This window comes from Drosophila subpulchrella, unplaced genomic scaffold, assembly GCF_014743375.2.
Source record: "Drosophila subpulchrella strain 33 F10 #4 breed RU33 unplaced genomic scaffold, RU_Dsub_v1.1 Primary Assembly Seq203, whole genome shotgun sequence".
Classification (NCBI taxonomy): domain Eukaryota; kingdom Metazoa; phylum Arthropoda; class Insecta; order Diptera; family Drosophilidae; genus Drosophila; species Drosophila subpulchrella.
In genome coordinates this window covers 57,501-82,500 of record NW_023665532.1, presented here as the reverse complement: position 1 = coordinate 82,500, position 25,000 = coordinate 57,501, and the positions used below count along the sequence as shown (strand labels likewise).

Sequence of the window (25,000 nt, the reverse complement as noted above, 5' to 3'; positions counted from 1 at the left end):
TTGCCAACCAACTATACGGTATTCTCTCTTATAATAAGAGAATACAAGTATATTTTCATTATATGGATATAATGCCATTTATTTTTCAATATCCATATAATTCATTTAGTTTTGTATGTACAAAACAAGTTTTCTTTATAGTATTGACAAAATCATATGTTTACGCATAACATAAGTTTTGACCAATACGAGGAGGGGCCCGCCAACGACCACCTCCCTATAGTAGTTTTTTACCCCACGCACTACTGCGTGCCTGTTTACAGTACTAGTGCCAGCTATCACTAGGTTTATATATCATGTTTCAGTGATATATGGGTAAATTCTACCATTTATTCTTATGTATATGGCATTTCTATGCCATATTTATACAATCCATTCATATCTTAATGTATATTTATTATATTATACATTATTATGCCTTATAGGTATTATACCTATAAGCCATATCCATACGATTCATTCACTAGTGCCGCCCCTCACTAGGTTTATAATTGTTATATCATTGATATACAATTTATTTCTATATATATGGCATTTATATGCCATATCCATACAATGCATTCACATTTCAATGTATATTTACTTGTTATACATTATTATGCCTTATAGGTATTATACCTATAAGCCATATCCATACGATTCACTTATATAAATATATGTATATTTTTCTATACATAATTTTTTTTTATTTTTGTATGGATTTCTATGCATATCCATAGTTTATATGGATATGCTTGGCGTTCTATATAGTATTGACAAATTCATATGCATAACATAAGTTTTGACCAATACGAGGAGGGGCCCGCCAACGACCACCTCCCTATAGTAGTTTTTTACCCCACGCACTATTGCGTGCCTGTTTACAGTACTAGTGCCAGCTATCACTAGGTTTATATATCGTGTTTCAGTGATATATGGGTAAATTCTACCATTTATTCTTATGTATATGGCATTTCTATGCCATATTTATACAATCCATTCATATCTTAATGTATATTTATTATATTATACATTATTATGCCTTATAGGTATTATACCTATAAGCCATATCCATACGATTCATTCACTAGTGCCGCCCCTCACTAGGTTTATAATTGTTATATCATTGATATACAATTTATTTCTATATATATGGCATTTATATGCCATATCCATACAATGCATTCACATTTCAATGTATATTTACTTGTTATACATTATTATGCCTTATAGGTATTATACCTATAAGCCATATCCATACGATTCACTTATATAAATATATGTATATTTTTTTCTATACATAATTTTTTTTTACTTTTGTATGGATTTCTATGCATATCCATAGTTTATATGGATATGCTTGGCGTTCTATATAGTATTGACAAATTCATATGCATAACATAAGTTTTGACCAATACGAGGAGGGGCCCGCCAACGACCACCTCCCTATAGTAGTTTTTTACCCCACGCACTATTGCGTGCCTGTTTACAGTACTAGTGCCAGCTATCACTAGGTTTATATATCGTGTTTCAGTGATATATGGGTAAATTCTACCATTTATTCTTATGTATATGGCATTTCTATGCCATATTTATACAATCCATTCATATCTTAATGTATATTTATTATATTATACATTATTATGCCTTATAGGTATTATACCTATAAGCCATATCCATACGATTCATTCACTAGTGCCGCCCCTCACTAGGTTTATAATTGTTATATCATTGATATACAATTTATTTCTATATATATGGCATTTATATGCCATATCCATACAATGCATTCACATTTCAATGTATATTTACTTGTTATACATTATTATGCCTTATAGGTATTATACCTATAAGCCATATCCATACGATTCACTTATATAAATATATGTATATTTTTCTATACATAATTTTTTTTTACTTTTGTATGGTTTTCTATGCATATCCATAGTTTATATGGATATGCTTGGCGTTCTATATAGTATTGACAAATTCATATGCATAACATAAGTTTTGACCAATACGAGGAGGGGCCCGCCAACGACCACCTCCCTATAGTAGTTTTTTACCCCACGCACTATTGCGTGCCTGTTTACAGTACTAGTGCCAGCTATCACTAGGTTTATATATCGTGTTTCAGTGATATATGGGTAAATTCTACCATTTATTCTTATGTATATGGCATTTCTATGCCATATTTATACAATCCATTCATATCTTAATGTATATTTATTATATTATACATTATTATGCCTTATAGGTATTATACCTATAAGCCATATCCATACGATTCATTCACTAGTGCCGCCCCTCACTAGGTTTATAATTGTTATATCATTGATATACAATTTATTTCTATATATATGGCATTTATATGCCATATCCATACAATGCATTCACATTTCAATGTATATTTACTTGTTATACATTATTATGCCTTATAGGTATTATACCTATAAGCCATATCCATACGATTCACTTATATAAATATATGTATATTTTTCTATACATAATTTTTTTTTACTTTTGTATGGTTTTCTATGCATATCCATAGTTTATATGGATATGCTTGGCGTTCTATATAGTATTGACAAATTCATATGCATAACATAAGTTTTGACCAATACGAGGAGGGGCCCGCCAACGACCACCTCCCTATAGTAGTTTTTTACCCCACGCACTATTGCGTGCCTGTTTACAGTACTAGTGCCAGCTATCACTAGGTTTATATATCGTGTTTCAGTGATATATGGGTAAATTCTACCATTTATTCTTATGTATATGGCATTTCTATGCCATATTTATACAATCCATTCATATCTTAATGTATATTTATTATATTATACATTATTATGCCTTATAGGTATTATACCTATAAGCCATATCCATACGATTCATTCACTAGTGCCGCCCCTCACTAGGTTTATAATTGTTATATCATTGATATACAATTTATTTCTATATATATGGCATTTATATGCCATATCCATACAATGCATTCACATTTCAATGTATATTTACTTGTTATACATTATTATGCCTTATAGGTATTATACCTATAAGCCATATCCATACGATTCACTTATATAAATATATGTATATTTTTCTATACATAATTTTTTTTTACTTTTGTATGGATTTCTATGCATATCCATAGTTTATATGGATATGCTTGGCGTTCTATATAGTATTGACAAATTCATATGCATAACATAAGTTTTGACCAATACGAGGAGGGGCCCGCCAACGACCACCTCCCTATAGTAGTTTTTTACCCCACGCACTATTGCGTGCCTGTTTACAGTACTAGTGCCAGCTATCACTAGGTTTATATATCGTGTTTCAGTGATATATGGGTAAATTCTACCATTTATTCTTATGTATATGGCATTTCTATGCCATATTTATACAATCCATTCATATCTTAATGTATATTTATTATATTATACATTATTATGCCTTATAGGTATTATACCTATAAGCCATATCCATACGATTCATTCACTAGTGCCGCCCCTCACTAGGTTTATAATTGTTATATCATTGATATACAATTTATTTCTATATATATGGCATTTATATGCCATATCCATACAATGCATTCACATTTCAATGTATATTTACTTGTTATACATTATTATGCCTTATAGGTATTATACCTATAAGCCATATCCATACGATTCACTTATATAAATATATGTATATTTTTCTATACATAATTTTTTTTTACTTTTGTATGGTTTTCTATGCATATCCATAGTTTATATGGATATGCTTGGCGTTCTATATAGTATTGACAAATTCATATGCATAACATAAGTTTTGACCAATACGAGGAGGGGCCCGCCAACGACCACCTCCCTATAGTAGTTTTTTACCCCACGCACTATTGCGTGCCTGTTTACAGTACTAGTGCCAGCTATCACTAGGTTTATATATCGTGTTTCAGTGATATATGGGTAAATTCTACCATTTATTCTTATGTATATGGCATTTCTATGCCATATTTATACAATCCATTCATATCTTAATGTATATTTATTATATTATACATTATTATGCCTTATAGGTATTATACCTATAAGCCATATCCATACGATTCATTCACTAGTGCCGCCCCTCACTAGGTTTATAATTGTTATATCATTGATATACAATTTATTTCTATATATATGGCATTTATATGCCATATCCATACAATGCATTCACATTTCAATGTATATTTACTTGTTATACATTATTATGCCTTATAGGTATTATACCTATAAGCCATATCCATACGATTCACTTATATAAATATATGTATATTTTTCTATACATAATTTTTTTTTACTTTTGTATGGTTTTCTATGCATATCCATAGTTTATATGGATATGCTTGGCGTTCTATATAGTATTGACAAATTCATATGCATAACATAAGTTTTGACCAATACGAGGAGGGGCCCGCCAACGACCACCTCCCTATAGTAGTTTTTTACCCCACGCACTATTGCGTGCCTGTTTACAGTACTAGTGCCAGCTATCACTAGGTTTATATATCGTGTTTCAGTGATATATGGGTAAATTCTACCATTTATTCTTATGTATATGGCATTTCTATGCCATATTTATACAATCCATTCATATCTTAATGTATATTTATTATATTATACATTATTATGCCTTATAGGTATTATACCTATAAGCCATATCCATACGATTCATTCACTAGTGCCGCCCCTCACTAGGTTTATAATTGTTATATCATTGATATACAATTTATTTCTATATATATGGCATTTATATGCCATATCCATACAATGCATTCACATTTCAATGTATATTTACTTGTTATACATTATTATGCCTTATAGGTATTATACCTATAAGCCATATCCATACGATTCACTTATATAAATATATGTATATTTTTCTATACATAATTTTTTTTTACTTTTGTATGGATTTCTATGCATATCCATAGTTTATATGGATATGCTTGGCGTTCTATATAGTATTGACAAATTCATATGCATAACATAAGTTTTGACCAATACGAGGAGGGGCCCGCCAACGACCACCTCCCTATAGTAGTTTTTTACCCCACGCACTATTGCGTGCCTGTTTACAGTACTAGTGCCAGCTATCACTAGGTTTATATATCGTGTTTCAGTGATATATGGGTAAATTCTACCATTTATTCTTATGTATATGGCATTTCTATGCCATATTTATACAATCCATTCATATCTTAATGTATATTTATTATATTATACATTATTATGCCTTATAGGTATTATACCTATAAGCCATATCCATACGATTCATTCACTAGTGCCGCCCCTCACTAGGTTTATAATTGTTATATCATTGATATACAATTTATTTCTATATATATGGCATTTATATGCCATATCCATACAATGCATTCACATTTCAATGTATATTTACTTGTTATACATTATTATGCCTTATAGGTATTATACCTATAAGCCATATCCATACGATTCACTTATATAAATATATGTATATTTTTCTATACATAATTTTTTTTTACTTTTGTATGGATTTCTATGCATATCCATAGTTTATATGGATATGCTTGGCGTTCTATATAGTATTGACAAATTCATATGCATAACATAAGTTTTGACCAATACGAGGAGGGGCCCGCCAACGACCACCTCCCTATAGTAGTTTTTTACCCCACGCACTATTGCGTGCATGTTTACAGTACTAGTGCCAGCTATCATTAGGTTTATATATCGTGTTTCAGTGATATATGGGTAAATTCTACCATTTATTCTTATGTATGTATATGGCATTTCTATGCCATATTTATATAATTCATTCATATCTTAATTTATATTTATTATATTATACATTATTATGCCTTATAGGTATTATACCTATAAGCCATATCCATACGATTCATATACTAGTGCAGCCCCTCACTAGGTTTATATATCTCATTTTAATTATATATTGGTAAATTCTATTATTTATTCTTGTGTATATGGCACTTATATGCCGCCATATCTATAAAAATGCATTTATATTTCAATGTATATTTTCTATATTATACATTATTATGCCTTAAAAAGTTATTATACCTACCATAAGGCGATATCCATACGATTCATTTATATAAAAGATATATGTATAATTTTCTATACATAATTTTTTTTTATGAATATATGGGTTTCCTAAGCATATCCATATAATACATTTAGTTTTATATGGATTAGATTGGTCTTCTTTATTGTATTGCCAAACTCATATTGATAAAATAAGTTTTGAACAATAAGAGGATCAGCCGCCAACCAACCAACCACTGCTACCATTGGAGGAACATATACTTACTTTTTATATGTCCTCTTACTTGAATGGTCCTCTCTTTACTTGAAAATTTCATTACCATAGGAATCTATTTATACATGGAATATGATTTCCACTACTTTTTCGCGTCACTAATAATTAATATGACGATACAGACTTGCTACCATAACATAAGTCTTGAACAATAATAGGAGCAGCCGCCAACCAACCACCAACCAACCAACCACTGCTACCATTGATAGTAATTTTATATGTCCTCTTTAGTTGAATTTCAATACCATAGGAATATTTATACATGGAATATGTTTTGCCACTACTTTTTCGCGTCACTAATAATATGACGATACAGTCTTGCTACCATAACATAAGTTTTGAACAATAAGAGGAGCAGACACACCAACCAACCAACCGCGCTGCTACCATTATATATACTTATATTTATATAAGTCCTCTTTACTTGAATGGCCTCTTTACTTGAATTTCAATACCATAGGAATATTTATTTATACATGGAATATGTTTTGCCACTACTTTTTCGCGTCACTAATAATATGACGATATAGACTTGCTACCATAACATAAGTTTTGAACAATAAGAGGAGCAGACACCAACCAACCAACCGCTGCTACCATTGAATGAACCATATATACAAACTTTTATATATGTCCTCTTTACTTGAATTTTAATACCATAGGAATATTTATACATGGAATATGTTTGCCACTTTATCATCGCGTCACTAATAAGATGACGATACATTTTGTTTGTTCAATATTTACTTATATATTGATGTTTCCAATTTAGGTCTTTTATATTTCTTCTTCCCTACCTTACACACCACAAACAAAGTGGCGTGCGATGCTGCAAGCAAGCATAATGATTATGCCCGCTTGCAACATCTTTATTATCGAATCATCAAGCAAAGGATAAGCTTCAGTGGATCGCAGTATGGCAGCTGCTCAACCACTTACAACACCTTGCCTGTTACAAAAGTCGTTTACAATTGATTCTAGGCTTTGTCATTGTATTAAATAATGCTTTTATATGTAACTAGCGCGGCATCAGGTGATCAAAGATCCTCCCAATTTACTATGTTACAAATTACATTGGCATCACATCCATTGTCGTTTATAAAGTAAATTATAAACTTTAAATGGTTTAGAAGCCATACAATGCAAATTGCCCCTTATTTATCATTGCAGTCCAGCACGGATACGACCTTAGAGGCGTTCAGGCATAATCCAACGGACGTAGCGTCATACCACTGTTCGCTCGAACAAGTATTGTGCCATTGGTCCGTACCTGCGGTTCCTCTCGTACTACGCAGGAATGCTGTCGCAACAACGTTTTGTCATTAGTAGGGTAAAACTAACCTGTCTCACGACGGTCTAAACCCAGCTCACGTTCCCTTGCATGGGTGAACAATCCAACGCTTGGTGAATTTTGCTTCACAATGATAGGAAGAGCCGACATCGAAGGATCAAAAAGCGACGTCGCTATGAACGCTTGGCCGCCACAAGCCAGTTATCCCTATGGTAACTTTTCTGACACCTCTTGTTAAAAACTCTTTAAACCAAAAGGATCGATAGGCCGAGCTTTTGCTGTCCCTGTGTGTACTGAACACCGAGATCAAGTCAGCATTTGCCCTTTTGCTCTATGTGTGGTTTCTGTCCGCACTGAGCTGGCCTTGGGACACCTCCGTTATTATTTGAGAGATGTACCGCCCCAGTCAAACTCCCTACCTGGCAATGTCCTTGAATTGGATCATACCTGAGTAATTGGAGTTATACCAAATTTTCAAATCAAAAATACATAAATGCACCGTTTTATTAAAGAATTTGTTTGCGATTATATAACAAACTCGTGATACTTTGATCAAGAAGCTTGCATCAAAACCCAATACCATAAGATATAATAAATATATCCGTATAATGGCTAGGAAATGATACACGTTCCATTTAATCAAGTAAGTAAGGAAACAATAAGAGTAGTGGTATTTCATTGGCGATACCAAACCGAAGTCTAATATCTCCCACTTATTCTACACCTCTTATGTCTCCTTACACTGCCAGATTAGAGTCAAGCTCAAAAGGGTCTTCTTTCCCCGCTAATTATTCCAAGCCCGTTCCCTTGGCTGTGGTTTCGCTAGATAGTAGATAGGGACAGTAGGAATCTCGTTAATCCATTCATGCGCGTCACTAATTAGATGACGAGGCATTTGGCTACCTTAAGAGAGTCATAGTTACTCCCGCCGTTGACCCGCGCTTACTTGAATTTCTTCACTTTGACATTCAGAGCACTGGGCAGAAATCACATTGTGTCAACACCCGCTAGGGCCATCACAATGCTTTGTTTTAATTAGACAGTCGGATTCCCCAAGTCCGTGCCAGTTCTGAATTGATTGTTAATTGATAATCGTTATAATTAATAAGAACTAATTGGTTTAACCCAATTAGTATTCTTAAAAATTTTAGCAAGAAAGTTCCACAATTGGCTACGTAACTAAACTATCCGGGGAACAAGTGACCAACATAAATGCCAGACACTCTATTTACCCAGAACGAGCACATAAACCATGTTATTGTTTCCCAATCAAGCCCGACTATCTCAATCTTCAGAGCCAATCCTTATCCCGAAGTTACGGATCTAATTTGCCGACTTCCCTTACCTACATTATTCTATCGACTAGAGACTCTTCACCTTGGAGACCAGCTGCGGATATTGGTACGGCCTGTTGAGAAGTTTGCGTGTCCCCACCATAAATTTTCAAGGTCCGAGGAGAAAATATCGACACAACAGTATATGTCATGCTCTTCTAGCCCATCTACCATATCTCTCTGCGAAAGACTTCCATGGTAGTACGGCTATAAAACAGAAAAGAAAACTCTTCCGATATCTCTCGACGGCTTCTTTATGGTCGTTCCTGTTGCCAGGATGAGCACGAGGCCCATATTTAATAACAAACGGATACTCAACAGGTTACGGAATTGGAACCGTATTCCCTTTCGTTCAAAATTATTCAAGTATATTAATTAGCTTGATTTATATAATATAATTATATTTGTATGGCATTTGTGTTTTACTTGAAAATTTTCGGCTTTCGCCTTGAACTTAGGACCGACTAACTCGTGATCAACCACTGTTCACACGAAACCCTTCTCCACTTCAGTCCTCCAAGGTCTCATTCGATTATTTGCTACTACCACCAAGATCTGTACCAATGGCAGCTCCATGCAGGCTTACGCCAAACACTTCTACGCATACCATTGTACCTTCCTACTCACTAAAGTTTCAAAATTTATATCACAAGTAATATAAATCATCTACTTTAGCGGTAATGTATAGGTATACAACTTAAGCGCCATCCATTTTAAGGGCTAGTTGCTTCGGCAGGTGAGTTGTTACACACTCCTTAGCGGATTTCGACTTCCATGATCACCGTCCTGCTGTTTTAAGCAACCAACGCCTTTCATGGTATCTGCATGAGTTGTTAATTTGGGCACCGTAACATTACGTTTGGTTCATCCCACAGCGCCAGTTCTGCTTACCAAAAGTGGCCCACTGGGCACATTATATCATAACCTTGAACTTCATATCAAGAAAGTTAAGGTTCTTACCCATTTAAAGTTTGAGAATAGGTTAAGATCGTTTCGACCCTAAGGCCTCTAATCATTCGCTTTACCAGATAAGATTATTTTATATAACATTAAAATGCACCAGCTATCCTGAGGGAAACTTCGGAAGGAACCAGCTACTAGATGGTTCGATTGGTCTTTCGCCCCTATACTCAATTCTGACAATCGATTTGCACGTCAGAACTGTTTCGGTCTTCCATCAGGGTTTCCCCTGACTTCAACCTGATCAAGTATAGTTCACCATCTTTCGGGTCACAGCATATATGCTCAAGGTACGTTCCAGTTAGAGGCATAAATAATATAAATATCATTATACATAACTATATAGAACGCCCCGGGATTGTGTTAATTAGCTATAAATAGTTAAAAAACTAATCCCATTATTAGTCAAGTTAATTACGCTATTAGGTTTATATCCCAATAACTTGCACATATGTTAGACTCCTTGGTCCGTGTTTCAAGACGGGTCCCGAAGGTATCCTGAATCTTTCGCATTGTTAATCATACAAGTGCATATAATAAACACAAAAATCAATGATAATTATGCCATTATATAATTCCGAAAAATTAACGCACTGTATTCATATAAATCTATCAGCACTTTATCAAATTAATAACATTTATTCTGTGTTAAAATGCAAGCAAATTAATTTGAATAAACTATAAGTTATATTTTATGATAAATTTTGTATGCTAATAGATTACAATGTCCTTATATGGAAAAAATGCACACTATTATCATAATATTGTTTAAATATTACAATTTTAATGATGAATTTTCCATAACGGATATTCAGGTTCATCGGGCTTAACCTCTAAGCAGTTTCACGTACTGTTTAACTCTCTATTCAGAGTTCTTTTCAACTTTCCCTCACGGTACTTGTTTACTATCGGTCTCATGGTTATATTTAGTTTTAGATGGAGTTTACCACCCACTTAGTGCTGCACTATCAAGCAACACGACTCTTTGGAAACATCATCTAGTAATCATTAACGTTATACGGGCCTGGCACCCTCTATGGGTAAATGGCCTCATTTAAGAAGGACTTAAATCGTTAATTTCTCATACTAGAATATTGACGCTCCATACACTGCATCTCACATTTGCCATATAGACAAAGTGACTTAGTGCTGAACTGATTTCTTTTCGCTCGCCGCTACTAAGAAAATCCTGGTTAGTTTCTTTTCCTCCCCTAATTAATATGCTTAAATTCAGGGGGTAGTCCCATATGAGTTGAGGTTGTGTATAACTTTTTTTGCAATTAATTCTTTATATATAATGATAAAACATTTTATTAAATTCGTTATATATTTTATATATTTGTATGGCATTTGTTTGGTCTAACGAATCAACGAAGAATAATAATATTGTCAACGGCTTTCTATTTACTAATCTTTAATAAGAGACAATTCTAGATAAATTTTTTATGCTAGACATTTCTCAGTATTATTTGATTGAAAAAGAAAATATTTCTCTTCGTTTTTCACATTCAAATTATTTACTAATGTGAGATAATGTTTTTCATATATTTGTTAATATTATGAATAATATAATAATTAAATTATTATTATCCAATAATATACCATATGCTTATAAAATTTCATTATAAAATTTATATAAACAACTTAATTAGCATAGTCTTACAACCCTCAACCATATGTAGTCCAAGCAGCACTATAAAATTAATTAAAGTACATAACAGCATGGACTGCGATATGCGTTCAAAATGTCGATGTTCATGTGTCCTGCAGTTCACACGATGACGCACAGTTTGCTGCGTTCTTCATCGACCCATGAGCCGAGTGATCCACCGCTTAGAGTTTTATATATTGGTTTGGTAATTTTGTCATATATGTTTTTATTGAAAGAAATTAAAAATACACCATTTTACTGGCATATATCAATTCCTTCAATAAATTGATTTTTATACCTAAAACGAATGCTGCGAAATGTCTTAGTTTCATATAACCAATAATATATCAAGTATTTTTTAAATGGCATTTACGGTATTAATACTTTTTTTTAGCGATATATATTGAAATTTATATAAAACATTAACCTGTAATAATCAGGTACAACATTGTACATTTTAGGTTGTTGCATTATCCAATGTATGCGCATAACTGAGATGAACAATACATATCGCAACGCGTGTATATTATGGTCCATATACACACAGTGTTTTATTAATTAATTGCATTTAATATACAATATAATAATAATATTAAATAAATTTAATAATTTCGATTTGCTTGTTCGAATTTGTTATTTGTTTGCTTTTGCTTATTTATTTATCTCTTATTTAATGCAATAATATATTTATTATTACAATTATTATTTCGATTTGCTTGTTCGAAATTTTATATTTGATCTATAAAAGATCATATTTTTGGCAATTTATATTTTATTTGTATTACTATAATATATTATATTATTATAATAAAAACAAATTTTTTTATTAACGGTAAGGATATTAAACAATAATGATCCTTCCGCAGGTTCACCTACGGAAACCTTGTTACGACTTTTACTTCCTCTAAATAATCAAGTTCGGTCAACTTTTGCGAAACAACCGTAACACACAAGGCGTCACAGTGATCACGTCCGGAGACCTCACTAAATAATTCAATCGGTAGTAGCGACGGGCGGTGTGTACAAAGGGCAGGGACGTAATCAATGCGAGTTAATGACTCACACTTACTGGGAATTCCAAGTTCATGTGAACAGTTTCAGTTCACAATCCCAAGCATGAAAGTGGTTCAGCGGTTTACCCGGACCTCTCGGTCTAGGAAATACACGTTGATACTTTCATTGTAGCGCGCGTGCAGCCCAGGACATCTAAGGGCATCACAGACCTGTTATTGCTCAATCTCATTATTGCTAGACGCAATTTGTCCATTTAAGAAGCTAGTGTCCTTATAATGGGACAAACCAACAGGTACGGCTCCACTTATATAAACACATTCAAACACAATAAACATTTTACTGCCACCATGAATGAAGGCTATATAAGCTTCAACACCATAATCCTGAAGATATCTATTTAATATATTTGAGTCTCGTTCGTTATCGGAATTAACCAGACAAATCACTCCACGAACTAAGAACGGCCATGCACCACCACCCATAGATTCGAGAAAGAGCTATCAATCTGTCTTACACACTTATGTTCGGACCTGGTAAGTTTTCCCGTGTTGAGTCAAATTAAGCCGCAGGCTCCACTCCTGGTGGTGCCCTTCCGTCAATTCCTTTAAGTTTCAGCTTTGCAACCATACTTCCCCCGGAGCCCAAAAGCTTTGGTTTCCCGGGAAGCGACTGAGAGAGCCATAAAAGTAGCTACACCCAATTGCTAGCTGGCATCGTTTATGGTTAGAACTAGGGCGGTATCTGATCGCCTTCGAACCTCTAACTTTCGTTCTTGATTAATGAAAACATCTTTGGCAAATGCTTTCGCTTAAGTTAGTCTTACGACGGTCCAAGAATTTCACCTCTCGCGTCGTAATACTAATGCCCCCAAACTGCTTCTATTAATCATTACCTCTTGATCTGAAAACCAATGAAAGCAGAACAGAGGTCTTATTTCATTATCCCATGCACAGAATATTCAGGCATTTGAAGCCTGCTTTAAGCACTCTAATTTGTTCAAAGTAATTGTACCGGCCCACAATAACACTCGTTTAAGAGCACTAATGCAGGTTTTTAAATAGGAGGAACATATGAAAAAATACAAGTATCTAAGCACATGTAAGAACTCCACCGGTAATACGCTTACATACATAAAGGTATAGTACTAACCACAATTGTAAGTTGTACTACCCGTATGAAGCACAAGTTCAACTACGAACGTTTTAACCGCAACAACTTTAATATACGCTATTGGAGCTGGAATTACCGCGGCTGCTGGCACCAGACTTGCCCTCCAATTGGTCCTTGTTAAAGGATTTAAAGTGTACTCATTCCAATTACAGGGCCTCGGATATGAGTCCTGTATTGTTATTTTTCGTCACTACCTCCCCGAGCTGGGAGTGGGTAATTTACGCGCCTGCTGCCTTCCTTAGATGTGGTAGCCGTTTCTCAGGCTCCCTCTCCGGAATCGAACCCTGATTCCCCGTTACCCGTTGCAACCATGGTAGTCCTAGATACTACCATCAAAAGTTGATAGGGCAGACATTTGAAAGATCTGTCGTCGGTACAAGACCATACGATCTGCATGTTATCTAGAGTTCAACCAATATAACGATCTTGCGATCGCTTGGTTTTAGCCTAATAAAAGCACATGTCCCATAAGGTTCATGTTTTAATTGCATGTATTAGCTCTAGAATTACCACAGTTATCCAAGTAACTGTTAACGATCTAAGGAACCATAACTGATATAATGAGCCTTTTGCGGTTTCACTTTTAATTCGTGTGTACTTAGACATGCATGGCTTAATCTTTGAGACAAGCATATAACTACTGGCAGGATCAACCAGAATAATGTTTTTATTCATATTTCATTCATATTTTTGAATAGAAATTAGCAATATAAATTTTATAGATTGTTTTCTATCGAATACGGCCATTTTTATATAGCATTCGTATACGTTTGTTGTTTTCACAATATATACTTGTTCCGCCACTAATAATAACAAGTTTTTTAATTATTGATGTTAAAAACACAATATTTTTTTTCGTAATACGTAATAATTTTCTTTATATTTGCATATTTCATTCTAAAATATCTTTTTTGTTCGACATACGTCATTATTGTATCCACACATGTACAATTTTTGTTTAACCAATATAAAATATTGAATTAAATCATTTGTATTTTGATGATAAATTTAAAATTTATCTGTATATATTCATATAAGACTCTTTGGTAATATATAATATAAAACCGAGCGCATATATGATATGTACGTTAGAAAAAATAATATATATATATATTATTTTCTTTTAATATAGGGACACCTCTTTTAATTTATCCCCGCAGGGAATTATCACATAACTCAGTATGTGATAATGGCAGACCAATATACATATATATCAAGATTATCAATACAAAATATATATCATTATTAGCCTGCCTCAATTGTAATTATTTATTTGGATTAACGATAAAGTTCGGAAACAATTTGTTATTCTATGTATAATAGAAACCTTGGCCTTTGTTTCAACATTATTATCTTTGGGCTTAAAATATTAACCGTGGAGCCAAGTCTCATATTCATAAATGAATAAAGAAACAAATTTGACGGATTAATATCTTCTCTACCGACAGACAGTATTTTGTCACGTCAATAGTAGATGGCCGGCCCATTGACCATCCTATAGTAGTTTTTGGACCCAATATCTTTAATTCGGGTATTTTCAATTGTCTTTGCCAATCAACCGTTTGGTACTCTCTCATATAATAAGAGAATACACATATAATTCCATTATATGGATATATCTTCATTATTTTATTTGCTACATCACCCTATAATAGTTTTTGAACCCGTCAACTTCAATTCGGGTATTTTCAATTGTCTTTGCCAACCATTTATATGGTATTCTCTATTATAATAAGAGAATACTAGTGTATATCCATTATATGGATATATCATCTTCATATTATTTGCTACACCACCCTATAGTAGTTTTTGAACCCATCATCTGCAATTCGGGTATTTTCAATTGTCTTTGCCAACCAACTATACGGTATTCTCTCTTATAATAAGAGAATACAAGTATATTTTCATTATATGGATATAATGCCATTTATTTTTCAATATCCATATAATTCATTTAGTTTTGTATGTACAAAACAAGTTTTCTTTATAGTATTGACAAAATCATATGTTTACGCATAACATAAGTTTTGACCAATACGAGGAGGGGCCCGCCAACGACCACCTCCCTATAGTAGTTTTTTACCCCACGCACTACTGCGTGCCTGTTTACAGTACTAGTGCCAGCTATCACTAGGTTTATATATCATGTTTCAGTGATATATGGGTAAATTCTACCATTTATTCTTATGTATATGGCATTTCTATGCCATATTTATACAATCCATTCATATCTTAATGTATATTTATTATATTATACATTATTATGCCTTATAGGTATTATACCTATAAGCCATATCCATACGATTCATTCACTAGTGCCGCCCCTCACTAGGTTTATAATTGTTATATCATTGATATACAATTTATTTCTATATATATGGCATTTATATGCCATATCCATACAATGCATTCACATTTCAATGTATATTTACTTGTTATACATTATTATGCCTTATAGGTATTATACCTATAAGCCATATCCATACGATTCACTTATATAAATATATGTATATTTTTCTATACATAATTTTTTTTTACTTTTGTATGGTTTTCTATGCATATCCATAGTTTATATGGATATGCTTGGCGTTCTATATAGTATTGACAAATTCATATGCATAACATAAGTTTTGACCAATACGAGGAGGGGCCCGCCAACGACCACCTCCCTATAGTAGTTTTTTACCCCACGCACTATTGCGTGCCTGTTTACAGTACTAGTGCCAGCTATCACTAGGTTTATATATCGTGTTTCAGTGATATATGGGTAAATTCTACCATTTATTCTTATGTATATGGCATTTCTATGCCATATTTATACAATCCATTCATATCTTAATGTATATTTATTATATTATACATTATTATGCCTTATAGGTATTATACCTATAAGCCATATCCATACGATTCATTCACTAGTGCCGCCCCTCACTAGGTTTATAATTGTTATATCATTGATATACAATTTATTTCTATATATATGGCATTTATATGCCATATCCATACAATGCATTCACATTTCAATGTATATTTACTTGTTATACATTATTATGCCTTATAGGTATTATACCTATAAGCCATATCCATACGATTCACTTATATAAATATATGTATATTTTTCTATACATAATTTTTTTTTACTTTTGTATGGATTTCTATGCATATCCATAGTTTATATGGATATGCTTGGCGTTCTATATAGTATTGACAAATTCATATGCATAACATAAGTTTTGACCAATACGAGGAGGGGCCCGCCAACGACCACCTCCCTATAGTAGTTTTTTACCCCACGCACTATTGCGTGCCTGTTTACAGTACTAGTGCCAGCTATCACTAGGTTTATATATCGTGTTTCAGTGATATATGGGTAAATTCTACCATTTATTCTTATGTATATGGCATTTCTATGCCATATTTATACAATCCATTCATATCTTAATGTATATTTATTATATTATACATTATTATGCCTTATAGGTATTATACCTATAAGCCATATCCATACGATTCATTCACTAGTGCCGCCCCTCACTAGGTTTATAATTGTTATATCATTGATATACAATTTATTTCTATATATATGGCATTTATATGCCATATCCATACAATGCATTCACATTTCAATGTATATTTACTTGTTATACATTATTATGCCTTATAGGTATTATACCTATAAGCCATATCCATACGATTCACTTATATAAATATATGTATATTTTTCTATACATAATTTTTTTTTACTTTTGTATGGTTTTCTATGCATATCCATAGTTTATATGGATATGCTTGGCGTTCTATATAGTATTGACAAATTCATATGCATAACATAAGTTTTGACCAATACGAGGAGGGGCCCGCCAACGACCACCTCCCTATAGTAGTTTTTTACCCCACGCACTATTGCGTGCCTGTTTACAGTACTAGTGCCAGCTATCACTAGGTTTATATATCGTGTTTCAGTGATATATGGGTAAATTCTACCATTTATTCTTATGTATATGGCATTTCTATGCCATATTTATACAATCCATTCATATCTTAATGTATATTTATTATATTATACATTATTATGCCTTATAGGTATTATACCTATAAGCCATATCCATACGATTCATTCACTAGTGCCGCCCCTCACTAGGTTTATAATTGTTATATCATTGATATACAATTTATTTCTATATATATGGCATTTATATGCCATATCCATACAATGCATTCACATTTCAATGTATATTTACTTGTTATACATTATTATGCCTTATAGGTATTATACCTATAAGCCATATCCATACGATTCACTTATATAAATATATGTATATTTTTCTATACATAATTTTTTTTTACTTTTGTATGGATTTCTATGCATATCCATAGTTTATATGGATATGCTTGGCGTTCTATATAGTATTGACAAATTCATATGCATAACATAAGTTTTGACCAATACGAGGAGGGGCCCGCCAACGACCACCTCCCTATAGTAGTTTTTTACCCCACGCACTATTGCGTGCATGTTTACAGTACTAGTGCCAGCTATCATTAGGTTTATATATCGTGTTTCAGTGATATATGGGTAAATTCTACCATTTATTCTTATGTATGTATATGGCATTTCTATGCCATATTTATATAATTCATTCATATCTTAATTTATATTTATTATATTATACATTATTATGCCTTATAGGTATTATACCTATAAGCCATATCCATACGATTCATATACTAGTGCAGCCCCTCACTAGGTTTATATATCTCATTTTAATTATATATTGGTAAATTCTATTATTTATTCTTGTGTATATGGCACTTATATGCCGCCATATCTATAAAAATGCATTTATATTTCAATGTATATTTTCTATATTATACATTATTATGCCTTAAAAAGTTATTATACCTACCATAAGGCGATATCCATACGATTCATTTATATAAAAGATATATGTATAATTTTCTATACATAATTTTTTTTTATGAATATATGGGTTTCCTAAGCATATCCATATAATACATTTAGTTTTATATGGATTAGATTGGTCTTCTTTATTGTATTGCCAAACTCATATTGATAAAATAAGTTTTGAACAATAAGAGGATCAGCCGCCAACCAACCAACCACTGCTACCATTGGAGGAACATATACTTACTTTTTATATGTCCTCTTACTTGAATGGTCCTCTCTTTACTTGAAAATTTCATTACCATAGGAATCTATTTATACATGGAATATGATTTCCACTACTTTTTCGCGTCACTAATAATTAATATGACGATACAGACTTGCTACCATAACATAAGTCTTGAACAATAATAGGAGCAGCCGCCAACCAACCACCAACCAACCAACCACTGCTACCATTGATAGTAATTTTATATGTCCTCTTTAGTTGAATTTCAATACCATAGGAATATTTATACATGGAATATGTTTTGCCACTACTTTTTCGCGTCACTAATAATATGACGATACAGTCTTGCTACCATAACATAAGTTTTGAACAATAAGAGGAGCAGACACACCAACCAACCAACCGCGCTGCTACCATTATATATACTTATATTTATATAAGTCCTCTTTACTTGAATGGCCTCTTTACTTGAATTTCAATACCATAGGAATATTTATTTATACATGGAATATGTTTTGCCACTACTTTTTCGCGTCACTAATAATATGACGATATAGACTTGCTACCATAACATAAGTTTTGAACAATAAGAGGAGCAGACACCAACCAACCAACCGCTGCTACCATTGAATGAACCATATATACAAACTTTTATATATGTCCTCTTTACTTGAATTTTAATACCATAGGAATATTTATACATGGAATATGTTTGCCACTTTATCATCGCGTCACTAATAAGATGACGATACATTTTGTTTGTTCAATATTTACTTATATATTGATGTTTCCAATTTAGGTCTTTTATATTTCTTCTTCCCTACCTTACACACCACAAACAAAGTGGCGTGCGATGCTGCAAGCAAGCATAATGATTATGCCCGCTTGCAACATCTTTATTATCGAATCATCAAGCAAAGGATAAGCTTCAGTGGATCGCAGTATGGCAGCTGCTCAACCACTTACAACACCTTGCCTGTTACAAAAGTCGTTTACAATTGATTCTAGGCTTTGTCATTGTATTAAATAATGCTTTTATATGTAACTAGCGCGGCATCAGGTGATCAAAGATCCTCCCAATTTACTATGTTACAAATTACATTGGCATCACATCCATTGTCGTTTATAAAGTAAATTATAAACTTTAAATGGTTTAGAAGCCATACAATGCAAATTGCCCCTTATTTATCATTGCAGTCCAGCACGGATACGACCTTAGAGGCGTTCAGGCATAATCCAACGGACGTAGCGTCATACCACTGTTCGCTCGAACAAGTATTGTGCCATTGGTCCGTACCTGCGGTTCCTCTCGTACTACGCAGGAATGCTGTCGCAACAACGTTTTGTCATTAGTAGGGTAAAACTAACCTGTCTCACGACGGTCTAAACCCAGCTCACGTTCCCTTGCATGGGTGAACAATCCAACGCTTGGTGAATTTTGCTTCACAATGATAGGAAGAGCCGACATCGAAGGATCAAAAAGCGACGTCGCTATGAACGCTTGGCCGCCACAAGCCAGTTATCCCTATGGTAACTTTTCTGACACCTCTTGTTAAAAACTCTTTAAACCAAAAGGATCGATAGGCCGAGCTTTTGCTGTCCCTGTGTGTACTGAACACCGAGATCAAGTCAGCATTTGCCCTTTTGCTCTATGTGTGGTTTCTGTCCGCACTGAGCTGGCCTTGGGACACCTCCGTTATTATTTGAGAGATGTACCGCCCCAGTCAAACTCCCTACCTGGCAATGTCCTTGAATTGGATCATACCTGAGTAATTGGAGTTATACCAAATTTTCAAATCAAAAATACATAAATGCACCGTTTTATTAAAGAATTTGTTTGCGATTATATAACAAACTCGTGATACTTTGATCAAGAAGCTTGCATCAAAACCCAATACCATAAGATATAATAAATATATCCGTATAATGGCTAGGAAATGATACACGTTCCATTTAATCAAGTAAGTAAGGAAACAATAAGAGTAGTGGTATTTCATTGGCGATACCAAACCGAAGTCTAATATCTCCCACTTATTCTACACCTCTTATGTCTCCTTACACTGCCAGATTAGAGTCAAGCTCAAAAGGGTCTTCTTTCCCCGCTAATTATTCCAAGCCCGTTCCCTTGGCTGTGGTTTCGCTAGATAGTAGATAGGGACAGTAGGAATCTCGTTAATCCATTCATGCGCGTCACTAATTAGATGACGAGGCATTTGGCTACCTTAAGAGAGTCATAGTTACTCCCGCCGTTGACCCGCGCTTACTTGAATTTCTTCACTTTGACATTCAGAGCACTGGGCAGAAATCACATTGTGTCAACACCCGCTAGGGCCATCACAATGCTTTGTTTTAATTAGACAGTCGGATTCCCCAAGTCCGTGCCAGTTCTGAATTGATTGTTAATTGATAATCGTTATAATTAATAAGAACTAATTGGTTTAACCCAATTAGTATTCTTAAAAATTTTAGCAAGAAAGTTCCACAATTGGCTACGTAACTAAACTATCCGGGGAACAAGTGACCAACATAAATGCCAGACACTCTATTTACCCAGAACGAGCACATAAACCATGTTATTGTTTCCCAATCAAGCCCGACTATCTCAATCTTCAGAGCCAATCCTTATCCCGAAGTTACGGATCTAATTTGCCGACTTCCCTTACCTACATTATTCTATCGACTAGAGACTCTTCACCTTGGAGACCAGCTGCGGATATTGGTACGGCCTGTTGAGAAGTTTGCGTGTCCCCACCATAAATTTTCAAGGTCCGAGGAGAAAATATCGACACAACAGTATATGTCATGCTCTTCTAGCCCATCTACCATATCTCTCTGCGAAAGACTTCCATGGTAGTACGGCTATAAAACAGAAAAGAAAACTCTTCCGATATCTCTCGACGGCTTCTTTATGGTCGTTCCTGTTGCCAGGATGAGCACGAGGCCCATATTTAATAACAAACGGATACTCAACAGGTTACGGAATTGGAACCGTATTCCCTTTCGTTCAAAATTATTCAAGTATATTAATTAGCTTGATTTATATAATATAATTATATTTGTATGGCATTTGTGTTTTACTTGAAAATTTTCGGCTTTCGCCTTGAACTTAGGACCGACTAACTCGTGATCAACCACTGTTCACACGAAACCCTTCTCCACTTCAGTCCTCCAAGGTCTCATTCGATTATTTGCTACTACCACCAAGATCTGTACCAATGGCAGCTCCATGCAGGCTTACGCCAAACACTTCTACGCATACCATTGTACCTTCCTACTCACTAAAGTTTCAAAATTTATATCACAAGTAATATAAATCATCTACTTTAGCGGTAATGTATAGGTATACAACTTAAGCGCCATCCATTTTAAGGGCTAGTTGCTTCGGCAGGTGAGTTGTTACACACTCCTTAGCGGATTTCGACTTCCATGATCACCGTCCTGCTGTTTTAAGCAACCAACGCCTTTCATGGTATCTGCATGAGTTGTTAATTTGGGCACCGTAACATTACGTTTGGTTCATCCCACAGCGCCAGTTCTGCTTACCAAAAGTGGCCCACTGGGCACATTATATCATAACCTTGAACTTCATATCAAGAAAGTTAAGGTTCTTACCCATTTAAAGTTTGAGAATAGGTTAAGATCGTTTCGACCCTAAGGCCTCTAATCATTCGCTTTACCAGATAAGATTATTTTATATAACATTAAAATGCACCAGCTATCCTGAGGGAAACTTCGGAAGGAACCAGCTACTAGATGGTTCGATTGGTCTTTCGCCCCTATACTCAATTCTGACAATCGATTTGCACGTCAGAACTGTTTCGGTCTTCCATCAGGGTTTCCCCTGACTTCAACCTGATCAAGTATAGTTCACCATCTTTCGGGTCACAGCATATATGCTCAAGGTACGTTCCAGTTAGAGGCATAAATAATATAAATATCATTATACATAACTATATAGAACGCCCCGGGATTGTGTTAATTAGCTATAAATAGTTAAAAAACTAATCCCATTATTAGTCAAGTTAATTACGCTATTAGGTTTATATCCCAATAACTTGCACATATGTTAGACTCCTTGGTCCGTGTTTCAAGACGGGTCCCGAAGGTATCCTGAATCTTTCGCATTGTTAATCATACAAGTGCATATAATAAACACAAAAATCAATGATAATTATGCCATTATATAATTCCGAAAAATTAACGCACTGTATTCATATAAATCTATCAGCACTTTATCAAATTAATAACATTTATTCTGTGTTAAAATGCAAGCAAATTAATTTGAATAAACTATAAGTTATATTTTATGATAAATTTTGTATGCTAATAGATTACAATGTCCTTATATGGAAAAAATGCACACTATTATCATAATATTGTTTAAATATTACAATTTTAATGATGAATTTTCCATAACGGATATTCAGGTTCATCGGGCTTAACCTCTAAGCAGTTTCACGTACTGTTTAACTCTCTATTCAGAGTTCTTTTCAACTTTCCCTCACGGTACTTGTTTACTATCGGTCTCATGGTTATATTTAGTTTTAGATGGAGTTTACCACCCACTTAGTGCTGCACTATCAAGCAACACGACTCTTTGGAAACATCATCTAGTAATCATTAACGTTATACGGGCCTGGCACCCTCTATGGGTAAATGGCCTCATTTAAGAAGGACTTAAATCGTTAATTTCTCATACTAGAATATTGACGCTCCATACACTGCATCTCACATTTGCCATATAGACAAAGTGACTTAGTGCTGAACTGATTTCTTTTCGCTCGCCGCTACTAAGAAAATCCTGGTTAGTTTCTTTTCCTCCCCTAATTAATATGCTTAAATTCAGGGGGTAGTCCCATATGAGTTGAGGTTGTGTATAACTTTTTTTGCAATTAATTCTTTATATATAATGATAAAACATTTTATTAAATTCGTTATATATTTTATATATTTGTATGGCATTTGTTTGGTCTAACGAATCAACGAAGAATAATAATATTGTCAACGGCTTTCTATTTACTAATCTTTAATAAGAGACAATTCTAGATAAATTTTTTATGCTAGACATTTCTCAGTATTATTTGATTGAAAAAGAAAATATTTCTCTTCGTTTTTCACATTCAAATTATTTACTAATGTGAGATAATGTTTTTCATATATTTGTTAATATTATGAATAATATAATAATTAAATTATTATTATCCAATAATATACCATATGCTTATAAAATTTCATTATAAAATTTATATAAACAACTTAATTAGCATAGTCTTACAACCCTCAACCATATGTAGTCCAAGCAGCACTATAAAATTAATTAAAGTACATAACAGCATGGACTGCGATATGCGTTCAAAATGTCGATGTTCATGTGTCCTGCAGTTCACACGATGACGCACAGTTTGCTGCGTTCTTCATCGACCCATGAGCCGAGTGATCCACCGCTTAGAGTTTTATATATTGGTTTGGTAATTTTGTCATATATGTTTTTATTGAAAGAAATTAAAAATACACCATTTTACTGGCATATATCAATTCCTTCAATAAATTGATTTTTATACCTAAAACGAATGCTGCGAAATGTCTTAGTTTCATATAACCAATAATATATCAAGTATTTTTTAAATGGCATTTACGGTATTAATACTTTTTTTTAGCGATATATATTGAAATTTATATAAAACATTAACCTGTAATAATCAGGTACAACATTGTACATTTTAGGTTGTTGCATTATCCAATGTATGCGCATAACTGAGATGAACAATACATATCGCAACGCGTGTATATTATGGTCCATATACACACAGTGTTTTATTAATTAATTGCATTTAATATACAATATAATAATAATATTAAATAAATTTAATAATTTCGATTTGCTTGTTCGAATTTGTTATTTGTTTGCTTTTGCTTATTTATTTATCTCTTATTTAATGCAATAATATATTTATTATTACAATTATTATTTCGATTTGCTTGTTCGAAATTTTATATTTGATCTATAAAAGATCATATTTTTGGCAATTTATATTTTATTTGTATTACTATAATATATTATATTATTATAATAAAAACAAATTTTTTTATTAACGGTAAGGATATTAAACAATAA

The 25,000-nt window shown here is 33.4% G+C and overlaps 6 non-coding genes across 6 annotated transcripts in view; all 6 read right to left on the bottom strand.

The window, feature by feature from the left end:
- Nucleotides 1–7,205: 7,205 nt before the first annotated feature.
- Nucleotides 7,206–11,176, bottom strand: LOC119559316. The gene has a single exon (XR_005220719.1). It is a non-coding gene; the product is annotated as a large subunit ribosomal RNA (ribosomal RNA).
- A 401-nt stretch (nt 11,177–11,577) lies between these two features.
- Nucleotides 11,578–11,756, bottom strand: LOC119559320. Its single transcript, XR_005220722.1, has one exon. It is a non-coding gene; the product is annotated as a 5.8S ribosomal RNA (ribosomal RNA).
- Nucleotides 11,757–12,415: 659 nt separating this feature from the next.
- Nucleotides 12,416–14,410, bottom strand: LOC119559309. The gene has a single exon (XR_005220712.1). It is a non-coding gene; the product is annotated as a small subunit ribosomal RNA (ribosomal RNA).
- Nucleotides 14,411–19,787: 5,377 nt separating this feature from the next.
- On the bottom strand, nt 19,788–23,758 carry LOC119559314. The gene has a single exon (XR_005220717.1). It is a non-coding gene; the product is annotated as a large subunit ribosomal RNA (ribosomal RNA).
- Nucleotides 23,759–24,159: 401 nt separating this feature from the next.
- On the bottom strand, nt 24,160–24,338 carry LOC119559319. The gene has a single exon (XR_005220721.1). It is a non-coding gene; the product is annotated as a 5.8S ribosomal RNA (ribosomal RNA).
- Nucleotides 24,339–24,997: 659 nt separating this feature from the next.
- LOC119559308 overlaps nt 24,998–25,000 on the bottom strand; it is a 1,995-nt gene continuing 1,992 nt past the window's right edge. The window contains exon 1 of the ribosomal RNA XR_005220711.1: nt 24,998–25,000. This exon is cut by the window's right edge and continues 1,992 nt beyond it. This is a non-coding gene — a ribosomal RNA (small subunit ribosomal RNA).